The sequence below is a fragment of the Dendropsophus ebraccatus genome, chromosome 3, assembly GCF_027789765.1.
Source record: "Dendropsophus ebraccatus isolate aDenEbr1 chromosome 3, aDenEbr1.pat, whole genome shotgun sequence".
Lineage (NCBI taxonomy): Eukaryota > Metazoa > Chordata > Amphibia > Anura > Hylidae > Dendropsophus > Dendropsophus ebraccatus.
This window is the reverse complement of record NC_091456.1, coordinates 183,528,449-183,549,183: the sequence shown is the minus strand read 5'-3', so window position 1 is coordinate 183,549,183 and position 20,735 is coordinate 183,528,449. Positions and strand designations below refer to the sequence as shown.

General features: G+C 47.3%; 1 protein-coding gene across 17 annotated transcripts in view; it reads left to right on the top strand.

Moving 5' to 3' along the window:
- Positions 1-3,995: 3,995 nt before the first annotated feature.
- The window catches only part of UBAP2 (ubiquitin associated protein 2), a 41,881-nt gene continuing 25,141 nt past the window's right edge, over positions 3,996-20,735 (top strand). For 14 of the 17 annotated variants that reach the window (XM_069963280.1, XM_069963285.1, XM_069963278.1 and 11 more), the window contains exon 1: positions 4,175-4,266. The gene's annotated coding sequence lies outside the window, so the exon portion shown is untranslated. The other 3 variants (XM_069963290.1, XM_069963276.1, XM_069963277.1) reach the window with 3 other exon arrangements.

Genomic DNA, 20,735 nt, shown 5'->3' with positions numbered 1-20,735 from the left:
GTTATGCCGCCATTCATAGAGGGCTATGATAAAGTTGCCTTAGGGGTGCTCCTTTACATAGATATATAGGTAATCCAAATGTGCAAGAAAGATAGATAAGGGCACTCACCCATATATGGCAAAATTCTCCTTTATTCAAAAGATGTGCATATTAAAAGTCCGTGCAAACATCTCTCATGCGGGCAGACGCCAAACCACCTTCACGGCGTGTACATGATGGCCATTTCGCGCGCATGCGCGCTTCAACGGATGAAGCGTTGAAGCGCGCATGCGCGCGAAATGGCCATCATGTACACGCCGTGAAGGTGGTTTGGCGTCTGCCCGCATGAGAGATGTTTGCACGGACTTTTAATATGCACATCTTTTGAATAAAGGAGAATTTTGCCATATATGGGTGAGTGCCCTTATCTTTCTTTCTTGCACATTTGGATATTGTAAGAACAGGTTATGTCTTACCATTAAACCCTCTATCCCCACTAAGGTTTGTTTATCTCTTCTGTTCCCAAGTCTCTGAAGAAGGAGCTCCTCGAAAAAGAGATCTTACACCTTATCGATATTGCAGCACAAGTGCTGTGGTCAGAAAGGGAATTGGGAGTTTACTCCAAAACGACCAAAACAGTCAGGCAAGTGGAGATTGATAATACACCTAAGATATCCCAACAAATACATGCTGAAGAGAAGTTTTTGGATGAAACCATAAAATTGGTAAATTCAACTCTTTTCAGAGAGGATTGTATTGCGTCAACAGTAATAATCTTCAGGATGCTTATTTCCATATACCCATTTTGCCTGCTCATCGGAGGTACCTGAGAATTGCCCTACCGCTTTAAGGAGAGCTGCCCCAGCTATAGTTTTGAGTATTTCCATTTAGGTTCAACTCCGCTCCCCTGGTTTTTACCTCTGGTAGTCTCTGCTGTAGTAACAGTCTTGACACTTCAGGGTATACAGATCATTCTGCATTTAGATGACTGGTTCGTTCTAGTAATGTCTGCCAGTCTCCTGTCTTCACAACTTCACATTATTCTCTCTCTGTTACAGGATCTGGGATGGCTCATCAACAAAAATAAATTGGATGTATTCTCATCAACAACCAAGAAATTCCTTACATTCATTTTAGATTCTTTGCAGATGAAACAGAATTTATTGAAACAGGATGTCTTTTTCTTTCTTCCTCCTGACAGGTCACCCTCAAAACCTAGATGTGATATCTGGGACTTCTTTCTTCAACAGCGGAAAGAGTTCCATAGGCCTTGTGGCATGAGAACGCTCCAAATGGAAGTTCTTAGAGTATGGAAAAGGGTCCCTGCAGACCAGAACACTCTTAATATTTTATCTCGAGACATATGAAGGTCTCTGACGTGGTGGCAGATCCATGATGGTATGGACCTGGAGGAACCATCTTGGCTAACACTGACGACGGACACCTCAGATACAGGTTGGGGAGCCCACTCCATGGATATGAAGACGTCAGGAGTCGTAAGGAGGAAGCTCTTCCCTCTTCCAATATGAGAGAGCAGAGGGCCATTCGCCTTGCACTTCGCTCTATTTCTTCTGAACAAGGCAGTGACCGTAAGATACACACAATCTTGTATTACCTCAACAAGCAGGAAGGAACCAGGTGGCAGTGTCTCCTGACAGAAGTGGGAAGGATAGTGGACATTTGGGGCATGCCAGGGATAGACTTAATGGCAACGATAATCAATGCCAAAAAAGAGACATTCTGCTTCCTTTAAAAGGCGGACAAGCCGACTTTGGTAGATGCCATGGCTATTCAGTGGAATTTAAGTAGTCTGTCTTCCATGATACCAAGGGTATTGGCGAAGATCTGCCAAGATCAGGCCTTAGTGATTGCCATAATGCTGTTTTGGCAGAGGAGATCATGGTTATCCCAACTCATGATCATGGGTCATGGGGGGATTCTAGAAGCCCCCCCCCCTCCCCAGACAAGATCTGGTGTCTCTGGGCACTTAACTCTGCTGGGACACATCCAAGCATTAAATCTAACGGCTGGGAGGTGGATAATCATTCAATGTAATAGCACATGTTGAAAGGCAATAATCAGCTAAAATGTACAATATCGAAAAATCTGAGATGATTTACAGTGCGCGGCTCCGTGTGATAGGAACATCAGCAGCAGACTGCCACTGACTTTAATGGGCCGCCCAAACGATCTTTAAATCGCCCCTTCCCTGATCGGTCTGTGCGTGTAATAGCACAGTGAAACGAGCGGAAAACAAGGGGAAAGCGAACACTGATCCGACAGGTCGACGCTAGCTTTAGTAAAATATCACTCCATGTAATAAATGCTTCATGGTAATCAAATCACTTAGAAATTACATGTAAGGCTGCATTTGCTCCATGTTTTGGGGGCTTCTTCTAGACTGTGTCAGCTGTCAAAACAATTTGCCACCATAGAGCCTAATAAATTTAACGTGCCAAATGTAGTGTAAACATGACTACATTCTGTCCATTTCCCGAACATATCCCTCAAAAATTCCAGGCTTTCATCGCCACACCATAGTGTGAATGAGACCTAAATTGTTGAGGAGGATTCTGTAGGTACTCATCGCTATCACTTTGAAATTCTGCATTGGGCCAGATTCACACCTGCATAGGAAGCTCCATTTTTTTTTTCAATTTATCTTATGTGTCTGTACACAGAAAGGAAAGGAACAGGCAAGGGGCTACTTTCCTTCTCAACGTCCTGGGCGCTATCAGCAGGTTAGATTAGTCTAACTTGCTGATAGTTCCCCTTTAAAGTGAATGTACCATAAGGTACATTCGCTTTAAGTTTAGCATATTATTAGATCGGCAACGGCGCGGAGAAGTCGGTGCTGCAGTCCAGTTCATGCACTGGTCACTGGCCGGGGTTGAAGGACTAGGGGCGTGCCGGCCTGCCCAGTTTCTTCCCACTGTGGGCAGGCCACCCCGCCTCCAGTGCTTCGGCCCGGGCCGGTGCGGCAATAGACCAGTGCTATGTGCGGGAACCAGCCTGTGGTTCAAAAAAAAGGACCGCAGCACCAGCTTCCCCATGCCGGCACCATTCTGTTGATATGCTATGCTTAAAGGGGTACTCCGGGCTGGGGGGCTTTTTCAGCTATAGGAGGTGGATAAGGGCAAGGCCTTCCCCTACCTCCCCGGTTCCACTGCCTGGTCCCGGATCGCGACGCACCGGTCCAGGCTGCCCGGCCGCTTCCTGGTCTCTGACGCCGGCGTGAGATGTGAGGTTTCAAGTCCGCTCAGCCAGTCAGTGGCAGGGGAGGGTTCCCGCCTCTGCCACTAACTGGCTGAGCAGACTTGAAACGTCACGGCTCACGCCCGCATCAGAGACCAGGAAGCGTCCGGGCAGCGCAGACCGGTGCTCAGCGATCCAGGACCCGGCGCTGGAACTGGGGAGGTAAGGGGACGTCGTTGCCCTTATCCACCTCCTCCCTGGTCATAGCCGCAAAAGCTCCCCAGCCTGCAGTACCCCTTTAAAGCGAATGTACCCAATTGTACATTCGCTTTAAGCTCCATTCACTTCAATAGAACTGATTTGCCAAACCGCAGCCAAACTGAAAGAAAGTGGCTATGCTTTTCTAACGCTGAATAACCCCTCCGTCAGACTTCCAGCAGGGTGTCCATTATTTTACTGGGCACCAAAAGAACCAGCGACACAGATATGAACCATAGGTTTTACTTGCCGATTGAACGTCCCCAATAATTTTCACAAACGTTACAGCGTTTCACCATTTTATGACCATACACCAATATAAAGTCTAAAAACCCTTTAAAATATTCTCATAACAAAAGTCCCATCACATTCCACCAGCCAGGGAGGAGGCAGAGCATGCTAGGACTTGTAGTTCCACAGCACACTGCTGCAGGCTGAGCACGTTATTGTGTTGTGCAGGGACACAAAGGGAGGAGGCAGACACTCAGCTTCCTCTCTGCCTCACAGGCCGGCTCCCTGCACAGTCACCCCTAGCAACCAGCAGCCGCTGACGTCATCAGGACGCGCCTCCCCCTTCCCGTAAACGAGACAGAAAGGGACCGAGCGCCACCGCAGCCTCATTTGTCGGAGACAGAGAAGGAGAGAACCGGCTCGGTAAGTATTACCGAAGGGTCAGCTGATTTATCCCCAGAGTTGTCCGGCGATAGGGCGGTTGTCGCCTACGGATGACGTCATGGCCGAGAAGATGTCGGCGCAGCCGGGTGACGCTGGGGGAGGAGTCAAGTGACGGCGCCCGTTGCTGCTGCTGCTTTGTGAGGCGCATTGTGCTGCAGGTAAGAGGCGGCGGCGGTGGAGGAGGACGGCAAGTAACCGGGGGCGTCGTGTATGGGCTGAACTGTCAGTCCTGTCATCACCGGGCACCGTATTTACCGGCTCCGCGCTTATCCGGTGGGGGTCACACCGGGATGGCTGGGGAGGGGGCGCAGCTCGGCAGGCCCGCATTGGGGTGGGTGGTCTGCGGCCTAGTGATAGCGGCGCCGCCTCCCTCCCCGGGCACTGGACAAAGAGAGCAGGCCGGGCCGGCGCGGAGGGTGGGGGGCCCCCGCATTGTGCCGCAATCCGGGCCCCAGAGGCTGCTGGGAGGGGGGCTGTGCTGCTGCCCCGGCTCTGGGCTGTCACATACTTACCCACCGGGGCTCTAATGACACGGCTGGGGGCCCATAAGCATAGAGTGGCTGCTGAGTGGGGCCACCATTGTTATTGCCTCACACATCTCATATATATATATATATATATATATATATATATTGTTTACACTGGGGTTCCCTGACATGCCATTGGAAAACTACATCTCCCAGCATGCTCCGCTGCCTTCCTCACAGCCTCCATGCCCCCCAATTTGTGGTCTCCAACCATTGCAAGACTACATCTCCCAGCATGCCCCGGCTGCCTTCCTCTGTCTGTGTCCCCATAAATTTGTGGTCTCCAACTATTGCAAGACTACATCTCCCAGCATGCCCGGCTGTCTCCGACACTATCTAAAGCAGTAGTCAAGCTTTGGTTCTTTGCAAAACTACAACTTTTATATTGCCGGGACAGCCAAAAGCTTCATGGCACACTGGGGGTTGTAGTTTTGCAACAGACGGAGAGCTTGTGTTTCTCAGCGCATGCTGGGAGTTGTGGTGTTGCCGTAGGTGGGCTTTATTATATTAGACTATCCTGTTGTAGTTTTGCCAAGGGACAGGTTGAGGAACCATGATGTAGGTCAGGGGTGTCAAAGTCAGGCCCTTCACCTCTTGTTGCTAAACTACAATTCCCATCATGCCTGGACAGCCAAAGCTTTAGCTGTCCAGGCATGATGGGAATAGTAGTTTTGTAACGGCTGGAGGGCCTGAGTTTGACACCTGTGATGTAGATGGTATATTGGGCCCCTGTATGTATTGGCTTCAGATAATATGTAGGGGCCACAGTGTTATGGCTCCGAAAGAATATTGATAAAGTTTGTCTATCCATTATACAGGAGTCCATGGGATAATTCTTACACGGGGCCCCTGTTGTACTGACAGTCTGCTGATATAGTCATCATGAGGGCCCCTTGTCATTTTATAGTGCCATTTCAAGGGCCCGAATAGAGACGAGCGAATCGCTGATCTCAGCAAAGCGAAGTGCTTCGTTCATTAAGCCGTCCGGCTTTCATCGCTGCTCTGATCCTCCCAGGATGACAGGAAAAGCTGGATCCAATCCTGGGAAACTTCTCCCAGTTTTCCAGAATTGGATCCATCTTTTCCCCCTGCACCCAGGGAGGAGCGGCAGGGAGCGGAGCAGCGCTGAAAGCCGGCCAGCTTGATGACCGAAGCACTTCGCTTTGCTGAGATCAGCGATTCACTTGTCTCTAGGCCCAAACGCCACCGCTACTTGGTGTTAATATTATTTCCTGTGATTGGCCCATTGTTGCTTGCTAGCCCCGCCTTAGGGTGAGGCCACCCGTCCGTGTGCCTTTGCCCTTCCTTACGCTTGCTTGTTACAGTAACCTTCAGTTAGATGACCACCTGTGCCACGTTGTGTGACCACTAGAGTTGATCGAATCTTCAGAAAGATTTGTGAAACAGAAATGTAATAAATCGGCCATCAATTCCTGTAAAGCTATAAGCTGTTCCACCTTCCAAGTGTTCTGGTTCCCTGAGGAGTCTGGAGCGAGACGATCCAGAGTCTTCAAACTTCTCAGGGGAATCATGAACACTTGGAAAGTGAAACATTTGAGACTGAAGAATAAGTGAATCAACCAACAGCTGAATCATTGGTTTCAGTCTTTGGTGAGACTGGCCAATGGTCTAAAGCAGGGGTTCCAAACTCACGGCCCTCCAACTGTGGCAGAACTACAATTCCTATCATGCCTGGACAGCCAAAGCTTTAGCTGTTCAGGCATGATGGGAATTGTGGTTTTGCAACAGCTGGTGGGCCGCAGGTTGACGCATCTGGTCTTTGGTATATGTAGCCATCTCTACACTCCATTGAAATTGTGGTAAGGCAGGGATGGGGAACCTTCGCCCCTCCAGCTGTTTCAAAACTACAATTCCCATCAATGTCCACTGTTATGGTATGTAACAACCTATGTTTATATAACGTATCCGAGCTTTTCTTTACCACAATATTCAGTGAGTATCACATATAAAGAAAGTTCATTTACGTTTTGTAGTCTTCCAAGGACTTGTCTTTATTTTGTTCTGTTTATATGAAGATTAGGCTGTGTGCAACAAACACTGGAGGCTAGGCGTCCTTTCCTCTGTTGCCCAACATTTTGGAAGACGGGGCTTCCTTACTCATGCACCTGAGTAAGGAAGCACCGTCTTCGGAGGAGGATAGTATGTCTCTTACCTTCATCCTTGGCACTGTATCGGTGCAGTTAGTAGTTTGCTTGACAGTCTGGTAAGACCATTAGGAGCACTGCCCCACCCTCATAGCCCCGATGGCCAGCTGCCTGGGGGCGGGGCATAGCACCTAACGGCTGTCAGTGCTAATAACGGTCTTACCGCACCATGGAGCAAACTACTAACTGCATCTGCAGCGAGAATGACTATAAGGCTGCCTTTACATACACCGGATCCACAGCGGATGTCACGATGCTAATTTGCATCGAAATCTGCCGCGGATCCAGTGCCAGTTAATTCCTATGAGAATACATACTCGCAGTAGGATTGATATCCCGCTGCAAGCATGTAAGTTAACCCCCCACCGGCTGGAGCATACATCACCTGCTCCCCGCTCCGGCTTGCTTCGGGGGTTCCTGGCATCTGCTCGTCCCTCTCAGCCAATCAGCACACTGCCCCGCCGCAGCCACTGATTGGCTGAGCGGGATGTCCAGCCGAGAACCCCTGAAGCAAGCCGTAGCGGGGTGGAGGTGATGTATGATCCAGCTGGCGGGGGGGTTAACTTACATGCTTTCAGCGGGATATCAATCCTTCTGCGGGTATGTGTTCTTATAGGAATGAACTGGCACTGGATCCGCAGCAGATTTTGCTGCAAATTAATCCGCTGCGGATCCGTTGTGTGTAAAGGCAGCCTTAGGGTACAAACACACACCGTATATGCAGCAGATCTGCAGCAGATTTGATGCTGTGTTCAGTTATTTAGATCTAATCTGCTGCGTATTTGTTGCGTATCGCAGCAGTAAATACGCTGCGTATACGGTGTGTGTGTTTATACCCTTAGGGTATAAACCCACACACCGTAAAAGCAGCGTATTTACTGCTGCGATACGCAGCAAATACGCAGCAAATACGCAGCAGATTAGATCTAAATAACTGAACACAGCAACAAATCTGCTGCGTATTTGCTGCGTATTTGTTGCGTATCTGCTGTGTATACGGTGTGTGGGTTTGTACCCTTATAGTCATTCTCGCTGCAGATGCAGTTAGTAGTTTGCTCCATGGTGCGGTAAGACCGTTACTAGCACTGACAGCCGTTAGGTGCATTGTCCCGCCCCCCGGCAGCTGGCCATCGGGGCTATGAGGGTGGGGCAGTGCTCCTAATGGTCTTACCAGACTGTCGAGCAAACTACTAACTGCACCGATACAGTGCCGAGGATGAAGGTAAGAGACATACTATCCTCCTCGGAAGACGGGGCTTCCTTACTGAGGTGCATGAGTAAGGAAGCCCCGTCTTCCGAAACGGGATCCGCAGCGGATTTCGCAGTGTGAGATTCGGTGTGTGTGAATGCACTCTAAGGGACATACCTTCCTCCTCGGGGTCTTACCTGCTGATAGTTCCTCTTTAAAGGTGTGTGTGTGCATCTTTGATTTGCTCAACTTTAGCGATCATCTTCCAACTATTGTTTTGTTGCTCAGTGCCTAGCACTCCCATTGATCGCTGAATGTGGTAGTAAACTGCCGCAGGTTTCTCTAGTGCCGGGTTGGATACTTGGCCTATAGTGTCACTATAGATATGATGTTAGAGCAGTGTTTATTTAAAGGTGAGTCCACATGTAAAGCCTATTGAAGTGTTTGCCTACATTTGTCTTGCGCAGTTGAAACCCCAAAGTCATTTATCACAGTTGGGGTAAACTCTTTATGCGTTCTGCCTATGAGGAAGCCCATAGACCCTTAGGGTACGTGCACACTACAGAATGGTGATGGAAAACCTGTCGTGCATTCTGCACCTCATGGACTGTGGCAGACACGCGTGTCTCCGCCCGTGTCATGGACTCCATTCTATGCACTGGCGGATTCTGTTGTCCGTCCAAACTTTATAAGGGCCGCAAGTGAACACTCACATATAGGAAACATCTCTTGACAGCCACAAAGCCTAAAGTTTACAAGTGGGAGAAAGCTTTCACAGTTCACATGTTGACTTTACGGCTAAACTTATAACTGCATGATTTGTGAGGAATATGGAGCTTGAAGTGCAAAGCTTGAAGTGCAAAAGTTGCCAAACTCCTCTATATACTTTAAAGGGGTAGTTCACAAAAAATTCTTTCAAATCAACTGGTGCCAGAGATTTGCAATTTACTTCTATTAAAAAAAAATCTCAAGCGTTCCAGTACTTATGAGCTGCTGTATGTCCTGCAGGAAGTAGTGTATTTCCCATCTGGAGAGCAGGAGAAGTTTTCTGTGGGGATTTGTTACTGCTTTTGACAGTTCCTGACATGGACAGAGGGGGCAGCAGAGAGCACTGTGTCAGACTGGAGAGAATACGACCAGGAAACTCATGATATTCCCTGTGTTGTCATGCTGGTACATAGAAATGCACAGTGTTGCCGATTCACCTGTTATCTATAGATGACATATGCTCCGCATGGCCTTATGTGGACCAAGTGGTATATCATGTGACCACCTGTCTTATGGCTTCTATGGACAACAGGTGGATTCTCCAGCTGAACAAGCTTCGTAAACTCATCTAATAAGTTGGCTGGAGTGTGGTGACGCTTTCTCATCTTTTATACCAGACGGTTTCAATCTTATCTTATCTTCCTATTTGCCTATGTATTGCAGATGCAAATCCCGGCCCGACCGCGTATGTGATGACTGACACCTGTCAGTTCAGGTCAAGTGGCCTATGCAGTTGGATACTGCCCCGTAAGCGTTCCCTTGTATGTATGTGGCTTCACAATGAGAAATAACAGGGATGTAAAAAGGCTACAAAGTTCTGATGCCACAGCAAAGCGTCAATATACGCCGGATGTTGAATTCGTTTTGTCTGTGTTTCATCTGGGCGCCATTACTTCAGTACTATGTGAATGTTTTTGGGAACAAAAATTATTTTCACAATTTACATGTTAAAATAGCACAATATGGACAGAATCTCCTCATCGTAGATGGGCTTTTGCATTTGCACAGGGTGACTGCATTACCTTCTTTCTAAATTGTTCACGTTTACTGTTTGTTCTGTTTGGCTTCTGCGCTGTCTTTCTACTACTGCCTCCTATTGTTTTTGTGGACTCTCCTGTCACTGCAGTAGTAGTTGATAATCGAGCCCCATTAATGCCAGGAAAGGTCTTGGTAGCGTTACATTTGACTATGCATTGTGTCTACGGTTTCTGGTTGTCACGCCGCGGGCCGATTATCGGCCAGTGGAAAAGTGACAACAATCGTTGTTTATGGTTGTTCTGGCTTCAGAATTTCTCGTCCTCTTCCTGTTTAAACAGGAGATGTGAGGTCGATAATGATAAAGGCAAACTGAGAGCGTGGATATACATATACACAGCAGTACATACTTACCTATTGCGCTGCTGCTGTGATCTGGCATCATCTTCTCTGGCTCTCCTCCCATCCAGCCGCTGTGTCCTCAGGCCTGGCCTCCTTTGGCTCTCAATCATCCGCGGCCTGCAGACTTAGGCGGCTGGTTGGGAGAGCTGGAAAAGAGGATGCCGGATCACAAGCAGCAGCAAATTAGGTAAGTATGCAAATGCTGTATTTGGCAAACTGACAGCACAGGTATATGTATATGCCTGCTGTCAGTTTCAATGGCTGCACGAACGATAAATGGATCATTTGTGCAGCCCAAACCCCCCCTCCCCCCGTTTCCCTTGCCATCCAAAGGCACTACGAACAAAGCGCCACGTGGCAAAAAATCACCACGTCTAAGAGGACCCTAAGTCCTATAAGGGTGTAGAAGTGATCTTGATAAATCTGAAGACCACTTATGTACAATTATAAGTATCACTTGCCACTACAATCAGGTGGGAGAGGGGGAAGTCTTTTACTTGTGGGAGGATCTTATGAGCTTGAAATGTTGGACGAAGGGTTTTGAAACTGCACTGATCTCTTAGGTCGATTTTAGAGCAGCTTCAGAACAAATCGTCTATTTTTTTAAACTTAAAGGGGTTCTCCAGCACTACAAAAACATGGCCACTTTTTTTTTTACCAAAGACAGCACTGCTTTTGTCTCCAGCTTGGGTGCAGGTTTTGCAACTTCGTTCCATTGACGTGAATGGAGCTTAATTGCAAACCACACCTGAACTGGAGACAAGAGTGGTGCTGTCTCTGGAAGAAAGTGGCCTTGTTTTTGTAGTGCTGGAGAACCCCTTTAAGATTGCTAACATAGATCTTTTATATGGCTTTTTTAAAGGAGAAGTCCGACGAAAATCTTTAAGTATTGTATTGCCCCCCCAAAAGTTATACAAATCCCCAATATACACTTATTGTGGGAAATGCTTATAATGAGCTTTTATTCCTGCAGTTACTACTGCATCAAGGCTTCACTTCCTGGATAACATGGTGATGTCACTTCCTGGATAACATGGTGATGTCACTTCCTGGATAACATGGTGATGTCACGCCCCGACTCCCAGAGCTGTGCGGGCTGTGGCTGCTGGAGAGGATGAGGGCAGAGGGATGCTCAGTGTCCCGTCCCCCCCCCCCCCCCCTGTGCCCTGTGTCCCTCAGTGTCCCCCTGCCATCATCCTCTCCAGCAGCCACAGCCCGCACAGCTCTGGGAGTCGGGTCGTAACATCACCATGTTATCCAGGAAGGGACATCGCCATGTTATCCAGGAAGGGACATCACCATGTTATCCAGGAAGTGACATCGCCATGTTATCCAGGAAGGGACATCGCCATGTTATCCAGGAAGGGACATCGCCATGTTATCCAGGAAGTGACATCGCCATGTTATCCAGGAAGGGACATCACCATGTTATCCAGGAAGGGACATCACCATGTTATCCAGGAAGGGACATCACCATGTTATCCAGGAAGGGACATCACCATGTTATCCAGGAAGTGACATCACCATGTTATCCAGGAAGTGACATCACCATGTTATCCAGGAAGTGACATCACCATGTTATCCAGGAAGTGACATCACCATGTTATCCAGGAAGTGACATCACCATGTTATCCAGGAAGTGACATCACCATGTTATCCAGGAAGTGAAGCCTTGATGCAGTAGTAAGTGCAGGGAAAAAAGCACTTTATAAGCATTTCCCGTAATAAGTGTATATTGGGGACTTGTATAACTTTTGGGGGGCAATACAATACTTTCATAAAAAATTTTGCCGGACTTCTCCTTTAAGAATTTTTCTTATGATTGTGTAGTAAAGGCATTGTGTTTGCTCTGTACGTTTGGCGTATACATCCACTACAACAGGAATGCTGACATATACCGCAGCGTAGGATGGCAGGCACATTGAGTACAATAAGCCAAACTTAGTCAGCTAGTGACATGTTTGGCCCACTTTCTATACGTATATGTTTGTTTTGCAGGCATGGCTGCCAGAACGTTTTTCCAACATATGCCTCCAGAAGACTCCATATGCCACTACGCACACAGTGACATATGTTGTCCATTATCATATTTTTCTGTGTTTATTCACGATGGAGGAAAGAGCCGTTTCCTATACAAATGTCAATGTATACCAGTCCGATGGACACCACTTTGGCCGTTGAGTGGATGGAGACCTATAGATATATCGGTTGCATTTTCTGCTATAGGTGTTAAATGTAGGGCTGACGTAGGGTGCCTTTTATCACTATGCTCAATGTATGGTTAGCACCCTCTATACCAGGGATGGGGATCCTTCGGCCCTCCAGCTGTTGCAAAACTACAATTTCCATCATGCCTGGACAGCCGAAGGCTGTCCAGGCATGATGGGAGTTGTAGTTTTGCAACAGCTGGAGGACCAAAGGTTCCCCATCCTTGCCCTTTGTGTACTTCATGTATAAACAAGGACTACAGATTGTATTGTAGTCAGATATATAGCACTGTCTATAAATGTGCATTATGACTCTCCCAGTGTAGGCGTCTCACGTTTGCATCTTGTCCTGCATGACCAGAGACGAGCTCAGGTTGCAGGATGGCTTGCGTCTGGTGCAGCCAGCCCGAACAAAGGGAATTCCAGGGAGCCACCATAGCCGCCAGGAATCCGGCCTACACCCGGTACTGATAATGAATTAACCTGCACATATGTCACGTATTGTGCTTTAATTTGCTGCTCAGCTCTGAGCGGCCAGGGGGTCGGTGTCTGGGATTGAGGTCAGCCTGGGTGGGGAAGCAGCTGCTGCTCCAAAAGGAGAAATAAGAGCCGAGCGGCAGCAGCGGGGAGAAGGACTTTTTCCGTTTAAACATATGTGAACAGTCACTTATGAAACCTGCGCTCAGATTACAGCCGTCCTGGGGGGGTGGGGGGCTTTAGTCCCTGCCTATTTGAGGAGCTTCAGGCCCATGTGCTACGAGGTATATTTTTACCCCCCACACTGACTTTACTAGAGAGCGAGGCCCATCGAAAGGGAGGACAGGGTGATGGCCCTATGAGCAACGCAGCACTGAATAACAATTATCTAACCATTACCAGTCCAGGAGACCAAGGGGAAAGATCTGCAGTATGAAAACTTTGAAGCTTTTTTTTTTTTTTTTTTTTTTTTTTTTTTATAAATAAAAATACCTGAAACTTTCCAAATTTTTTTTTTGTGGGAACATATTTCTCAACCATAATGAAGACATTTCTTATTATGATTTTATATATGTATATACACATATATAATTTATTTTTAATTTTTTTTTGTAGTACATAGGCCAATGTGGACAACCCTAGGTACAGCCACACCTAGCAGAAACCTATGCAGGGTCCTATTAGACAAAAGCAAGGGTGTTTTTTCTTCCCCCCCCCTTCACTTTCTCCGATAAACGATTGCAAACTGTTGGAAATTACCTGAAATTATGGTTAGTTGCGATGGTAATTACAATCTTCCTTATAGTCCAGTATACAAACGATCGGAATAGTGAACAGGATGTATATGTTGCAGCAAAATGATAGAATCAGGGATTTGATCAAATTCTGGGAAATGATGGAATGAGTTGACCGGCTCTATGTTTGGTGGCGGACAGGGGAGCAGAGCGGCACACCTCTCCGGCAGGCATATGGCGGAGGGGGCGGATGGAAACTCCCGGAAGCCGCGGAGGGGGAAGCAGAGTGGCACACCTCCCCGACAGGCATATGACGACGGGGAGCAGAGCGGCACACCTCCCCGACAGGCATATAGCGGCGGGGCGGACGGGGAACAGAGCGGAACACCACCTGGCAGGCATATGGCGGAGGGGCGGCCGGGGAGCAGAGCGACACACCTCCCGGCAGGCATTTGGCGGCGGGGCAGACGGGGAGTAGAGCGGCACACCTCCTGGCAGGCATACGGCGGCAGGGCGGATGGGGAGCAGAGCGGACAGGCCGGGGGAGCAGGAGGCAAGTTGTGGGGCGGATGCGAGGGTAGGTGGACGGGGAGCAGAGTGGCACACCTCCCGGCAGGCATGCGGGCGAGGAGCGGACAGGCCGGGGAGCAGGAGGCGCGTACCAGGGGAAATTATAGAGTTTATTTGATCAGTTCCCTAGGGAAATGATGGAACGGGATCAAATTCCTGATTCTGTCATTTCACTGCAACATGTACATGCATTGAATCATAAGCAATTTTATGGTCAAAAGATGGGATCAACTAAATCCCAAAAGTTTTTGTTAGTGGTTTGATCAGTGCAACATACACAGATTATGGCTTAAAATCGAATGATATTACGTTTTTTCGGACAATAATCTTTCTGTCTAATGGGGCCCCAGGTTCTTACAAACCTGAGTGTTCAGCATTTCAATCCCACTGCCTGGGGGAGATGGATTCTGGGATCTGGGTAAAAATGAATACAGCAATAATTTCTGGGTTCAAACACTGAGTGTTCAGGTTACTGTAAGCTCATTTTTCTAGTAATCGTTGTGGCTTTGTCGCTTTTCTGCGGAAGCCTCAACATAATTTCTGTGTCAACTATCCTTTTGGCCCTATTACATGAAGCTATTATGGTCCATACCTGGCTGATTACCGACCATTCCGGACGATAATCACTTGAAGTATGCACGATGTTGGCTGATGGTCTTCTCTCTCTCTCTCTCTCTCCTATGGGCCACCTGGACAATCTAAAGATTGAGCAGCCACCCCCAGCTCCCCAGGACCTCCTTGCTGTTCCCAGCTTTGATGTCTGTGCGTGTAGAAGCACAGACAGCGAGTGGGGAACAAGGAAGAAGCAGATCTGACAAGTCGGTGCTTGCTTCCTTCTCACCATTGGCCCATGTAATACGCCTTTAGGTTTAGGGTCTGTTAACCTGGTTACAGCAGCTGGAGATGGTCGGGATGCTGAAAACAACTAAAGGACTGGTTTTCTTTGTTTTTTTTTTCATCACTCCTGTTAAAGGGGTAGTGCGGCGGTAAAAAATTATTCACAGACTAACACACATTACAAAGTTATACAACTTTGTATTGTATGTTATGTCTGTGAATGGCCCCCTTCCCCGTGTCCCACCACCCCCACCCGTGTACCCGGAAGTGTGGTGCATTATACATACCTGTCACGTGCCAACACCAGTCTTCTATCTTCATTCAGCAACGTCTTTTTCGGGCGGATGGCGAACAGCTCCGACTGTTCCGAATGCCGGCCGCCCTCTGCAGCGTCATCTGATGCTCAGTCGCGATTGGCTGAGCATAACTGTGCTCAGCCAATCGAGGCTGAGCAGCTGATGCTGCGGCGGTGGGGGGACGGGCGGCAGCGACTCGTCCGTCCGAAGATGACGTTTGGCACAAGATGGCTGACGGCCCTCGACACGGATCAGGTAATGTATAATGCACCACACTTCCGGGTACACGGGTGGGGGTGGGGGGACACGGGGAATGGGGCGATGCACAGACATAACATACATTACAAAGTTGTATAACTTTGTAATGTGTGTTATTCTGTGAATAATTTCTGAGCGCCGCACTACCCCTTTAATGGAAACTGTGAACATAGCTGCACTGCTTTACCGTTACGGCAACTGCATAGAAAGTGGTACCACTACCTACACAGATTATGCAGTTTCTGCTATGGAAGTTATGTGAACTCCTTAAAACTACCATTTTTATTTATTTTTATTTTATTTAGCATGTATTAGGCGTTCTCCTGCCAACCATAGAAGCCCATGGAACAAAAAATGCCACTATTTCTAATTTAAAAAAAAAAAAAAAAAAAAACTGCCATGCCCTGGGCATGCTGCTATTTTGAGAAGCTGCCAGTGAGCCATGGGGTATGGTGTTTTCTATTCTCCCGTTGTCTCCCAGCTGTCATCTGGCTGCAGCCTGTCTTTTAGCCAAAACAAAGCCTTGTGTTAAATATGGTGTTTTTATCAGTTTTTTTTTTTCTTGGTCCAACACTAAGGGTACTATTAGACGGGCAAATAGGGGCCCGATAATACCTGTAAACGAGCGCCGATCTGCTAGATCGGCGGTCGTTTACTGGGCCTATTACACGGCCCGATAATCGTTTAAAAGGCGCTGCAGGGACATCGTTACCGATGTCCTTGCAGCCCTTGTTTAAACTGTATACGTTACCTATCCATGCTCTTCCTCTGTGCTTCTCCCTGAGTCTCCCAGGAGCCCTGTAGCCTGGATAGGTAATGTGTTCGTCTTTTCATATCGTCAGTGTTGGCTGGGCACCGCTATTGCACGTAGCGGTGCGTGGTCAGCGCCCGACGATTATAGGTCAGAACCTATATCAACAATCAGCCGATGACGTCGTCTTTATTACACGGAACGATAATAGGCCGGATAGGGCCGATTATCGTTCCGTAAAATAGTACCCTTAGGGTCCTATTACACAAAGCGTTTTTTTTTTTGTTTTTTTTTTTATTTTTTATTTTTTTTTTACGATAAACAAACTCGAACAACCTGAAATCGTTCACCCAATTACACGAAACGATGATCGTTATTTATCGTTATTGCGTTCGTACTGTCGTCACCACTGCGTTCGTGGCTACTGCGAACGACCGAACAAGTCTTATTACATACGAACGATACAAATAGGTCCAAATTCTATTACACAACCAGTTAAGATTTCTCGTTGGTCGTTTAATCGTTGTCTGCTATTACACTAAATGATTATCGTTCAAATCCGAACGATTTTTCGAATGATAATCGTCCCGTGTAATACCACCCTAAGTGTGAATCCAGCCTTTACATCCGGTCGTTATTATTTCTGGCTATACTTGTTAGCATGCACATAATCCCCTTTCTTCAGGTTACTATGTAGAAGCATAAGCCCGCTACTGTACTTCTTATGCCTTAATATGTATATGGGAAGAAAGATGCGCCATTGTGCTCTGTACAGAGAGATTCTTCCCTTGAAGCAGTATAACATTGAGTCTGCACCCCCTTTAGTATACAGGCAGTCGGCTCCATGTACCCTTCCATGCCCAGGATTCTGTATATTAGATAACAGTGGTTTGGCTGTTCCATCAGGCAGAGAATTTATCGGCCGTACTACAGATTGCAGCCTAATAAGAAGCATTTGTGCTCTGGAGAAGGCTCTTGTGCCCTGATGTAAGCATTAGCCTGTGTAGGAAGCCATTGGGCGGGTTATTTTGGGATGTCGCCTGTGTCAGTCTGTCCTCTGCAAAGGCAGGAAATGAAATTCCTAGATCAGAGGACCCGAGCGGCCCGCGGTCACGTGTCCCCACAGAGGATATGTGTTATGTGGATTTTACAGCTATACGCTGGAAATGGGATTTGCCGTGAAGAATGCTAACCTGATGGCTGAAATCCGCAGAGGGCTCATAAATAACTAGATTTTTTTTTTTCCTGCTTCATATGTTTTTATTTTAATTTTTTTGTAGCTTTATTGATGCAAAACACGAGCATGGACTATAGGGCTCCCATTGTTCCAGTGTTGCACCTGGTGGGCGCTTATTACACTATTACAGCCTATGATTGAATTCACATGAACATACACTAAGGGCCCTATTACACTGAACCATTATCATGCGAAAAATCGTTATATCGCTTGAATTTAAACGATAACCGTTCCGTGTAATTGTAGGCAACGATCGAAAAATCGTTATGGTGATCGTTGATTTAGATCTGAACCTAAAATTATCGTTAATCGTTTGCTGTAATTCCACATTTGTTCGCTCAAGTTCCGAGTTTTTTCATTAAGCGTTCAGTGTAATTGCACATTGTTCATTGTTTTGCAGATGGATTAAACGATGATAGTAACGAAGGAGTATCGTTCTGTGTAATATGGTGAACGATTTCAGGTTAACGATAAACAATCTCGTTTGCGATCGTTAAAAATCGCTCTATGTAATGGGACCCTAAAGAGGGTGAGGGGAATCTTTAGTATTTGGAGAACCTCTTCTTTACCTGTAAAAGTTGCACCACTTGAATTCACAGAATTCCTCCCTATAGTGGACCTAAATGGGGGCCGTCCATGTTTTCTGGAGTGTAGAGGTGTGGTTGGGTGTCTCAGCCCTGAAATCTGAACCTTACCAGTCATGGCTCCTCCAGATAAGAGCTAGTTAACACATCCTATGTGCGACACATTAATAATTTGGTGAAAGAGTCACTGTCAGTAAAAATAACTTTTCACATGTCAAAAGTTATTGGTTGCAGCAGGTCTTAGAGCTGAGACACGCTGTGATCAGGAGATGTAGGAGAGGAGAGAGCGTGATGGCCGCGCAATCCACTCTACATCTGTATGTAGCAAGACTCCCCAGAGTACCCCTTTAAGTAGTACTATTGCCTCCCTTATCCCACTAGGGTTCATTAGTACTGGCAGGTGCCATCCCTGAATGTTCATCTGCAAGAGGGGGGGGTCTCAAAGAAGCGTGTAAGGGTCCTATTCCACGGGCCGAGGAGGGCCCGATCAACGATGTAAACGAGCGGCGATTTGCTAGATCGCCGCTCGTTTACTGGGCCTATTCCACAGCCCGATGATCGTTGAGCAAGGGCTGCAGGGACATCGTTACTGATGTCCTTGCAGCATCATACATTACCTGTCCAGGCTTCTTCTCCGCACTGTCTTCATCCCCCGGGTCCCGCACGCTCTATCTTCAGAATGGCCGGTCAGCTAAAGGAGCGCTTAGCCAATCACAGGCCGCGGCGGTCCTGGCCTGTGATTAGCTGAGCGCTCCGTCAGCTGACCGGCCATTCTGAAGATAGAGCGCGCGGGACACGGGGATGAAGACCGAGCGGAGAAGAAGCCTGGACAGGTAATGTTTGCTGCTGCTTCTCAAATCGTCGCTCGCTCGCCACGCACCGCTATTCAACCGTAGCGATGCGCGGTGGGGGAACGATGATTTTAGGTCTGGCCCTAAATGAACGATCAGCCGATGACACGATCATCGGCTGATCGTTCTCTCTATTTCACCGAACGATAATCGGCCAAATGGGGCCGATCCGGCCGATTATCGTTACTGTGGAATAGGGCCCTAAGGCTAGGTTCACACAGCTCAGATTTGCATTCAATAGTTCAGACCGATGGTCTATTTGAAAGTCTGCATTGGATTCTGCCAGTTTTGCGTCATACATACATTAGCGTCCTGTGGCTCCAAAAACATCCGCACTCCTGGTCAGTTCTGTAATTCTTCTGTACATGGGGTTTGTAAAATTGAATCCAGTGATCGTCTACTACAGCTTTTACCTGCGTGGTAAAAAGGACCGTTTCTACCCCACGTGTACTTGCCCTTTAAAGAATTGTGTCATCAGAAAATTACTTATTGGTTAAATTATGTTTTATGTTAAACATATTTAAGACTATCTGGTGATATTTTTCCTAATTTTCTATTTTTCTATCCAGTTTATAAAATCCTGAGATCTTGCAGTTTTCGGTCTCACCACAAGTTGAGACTTCCTTTGGTGATAAGAGGAGGCTGCTGTAAAGTGATCTGTACAGCATTGTAGCCTCATGTGACACCGGTAGAGACAATAGCAGCTCCCTGTGGAATGACCTTTTCACAGGTCACAGAGCGCGCTCAGTAACGTTTCACATTCATCTCAAGGGGACAGTCTGTCTATTGCCGTCTATGTCCATGAGTCTTGCTGTAAAGCATGTCACTAAATGCTGTTAAGAACAGCTTAGGCTGTACAAAAAGTGAAATAAAAAAAATGAAAGTCAGAAAGTAGAAATTAGAGATTAGAATAAAAGAACAAGTTTAAGTATCTGACACAAGCCGCTGTTCACTTAAGAAAAACCTCATCTATCGTGGTCCTGTATTGCTCCATCGCAGCGCTATCTCTTCTCCTGGCATTCAGATTTTACGTCCATTCCTTTTTATTCTTTGCAGCCTGCAGCTCCTTTTCCATTGTCTCTCGAGGTATTGATTTCTGCTTCCCTCCCTTTGTTTGGTTATTGACTCCCATGACACTCGCCAGGACTGGAAGAGTTGACGGTGGTTGAGTGAAATCTGATCGGCGCGTTACATTGTGTCCGCTCACCTGATTTCCTTGGCTGTGATTAATAAGGGGTGGGGGGCTCGCTGGGATCTCAGGCTTCTCCATTCGCCGCTCTGAGGGCTTGCCTTTCATCTACACAGTAAGCAAGGACTCATTGCAGGCAAGTGCTGCAGTCACAGCGTCCATAGGGATCTGCATTGTACGGATGTCGCACAGGTTGTATTGTGAGGTTGGGTTGATGACTGGTTGCAGGGCATGAGCTGTTGCATAACTACAATTCCCATCATGCCTGGATAGCTAAAGCTTTGGCTGTCCAGGCATGATGGGAATTATAGTTGTGCGACAGCTGGAAAGCCGCAAGTTTGACACACATATGGTGTATGGCTTCTGAGAAGCAAGCGCATTTATAACTACTAGAACTACTTGTATTCCTTAGCGCTGTAGAGGAATTGGCACCATAGCTACTGACTGGTTATCGGAGTCTGATGGCTTCTATTCCAAGTGTGTAAAGAGTACGTCCTGATAAAGTTGCAGGGTGGTGCAGTGCAAGTTTTATCTCTCCACCCCCAAATTTCTTAATTCTCTTGAAGGGTTACTCTGGGCTGCGGTTATTTTTGATGTACGGCCGGGGAGT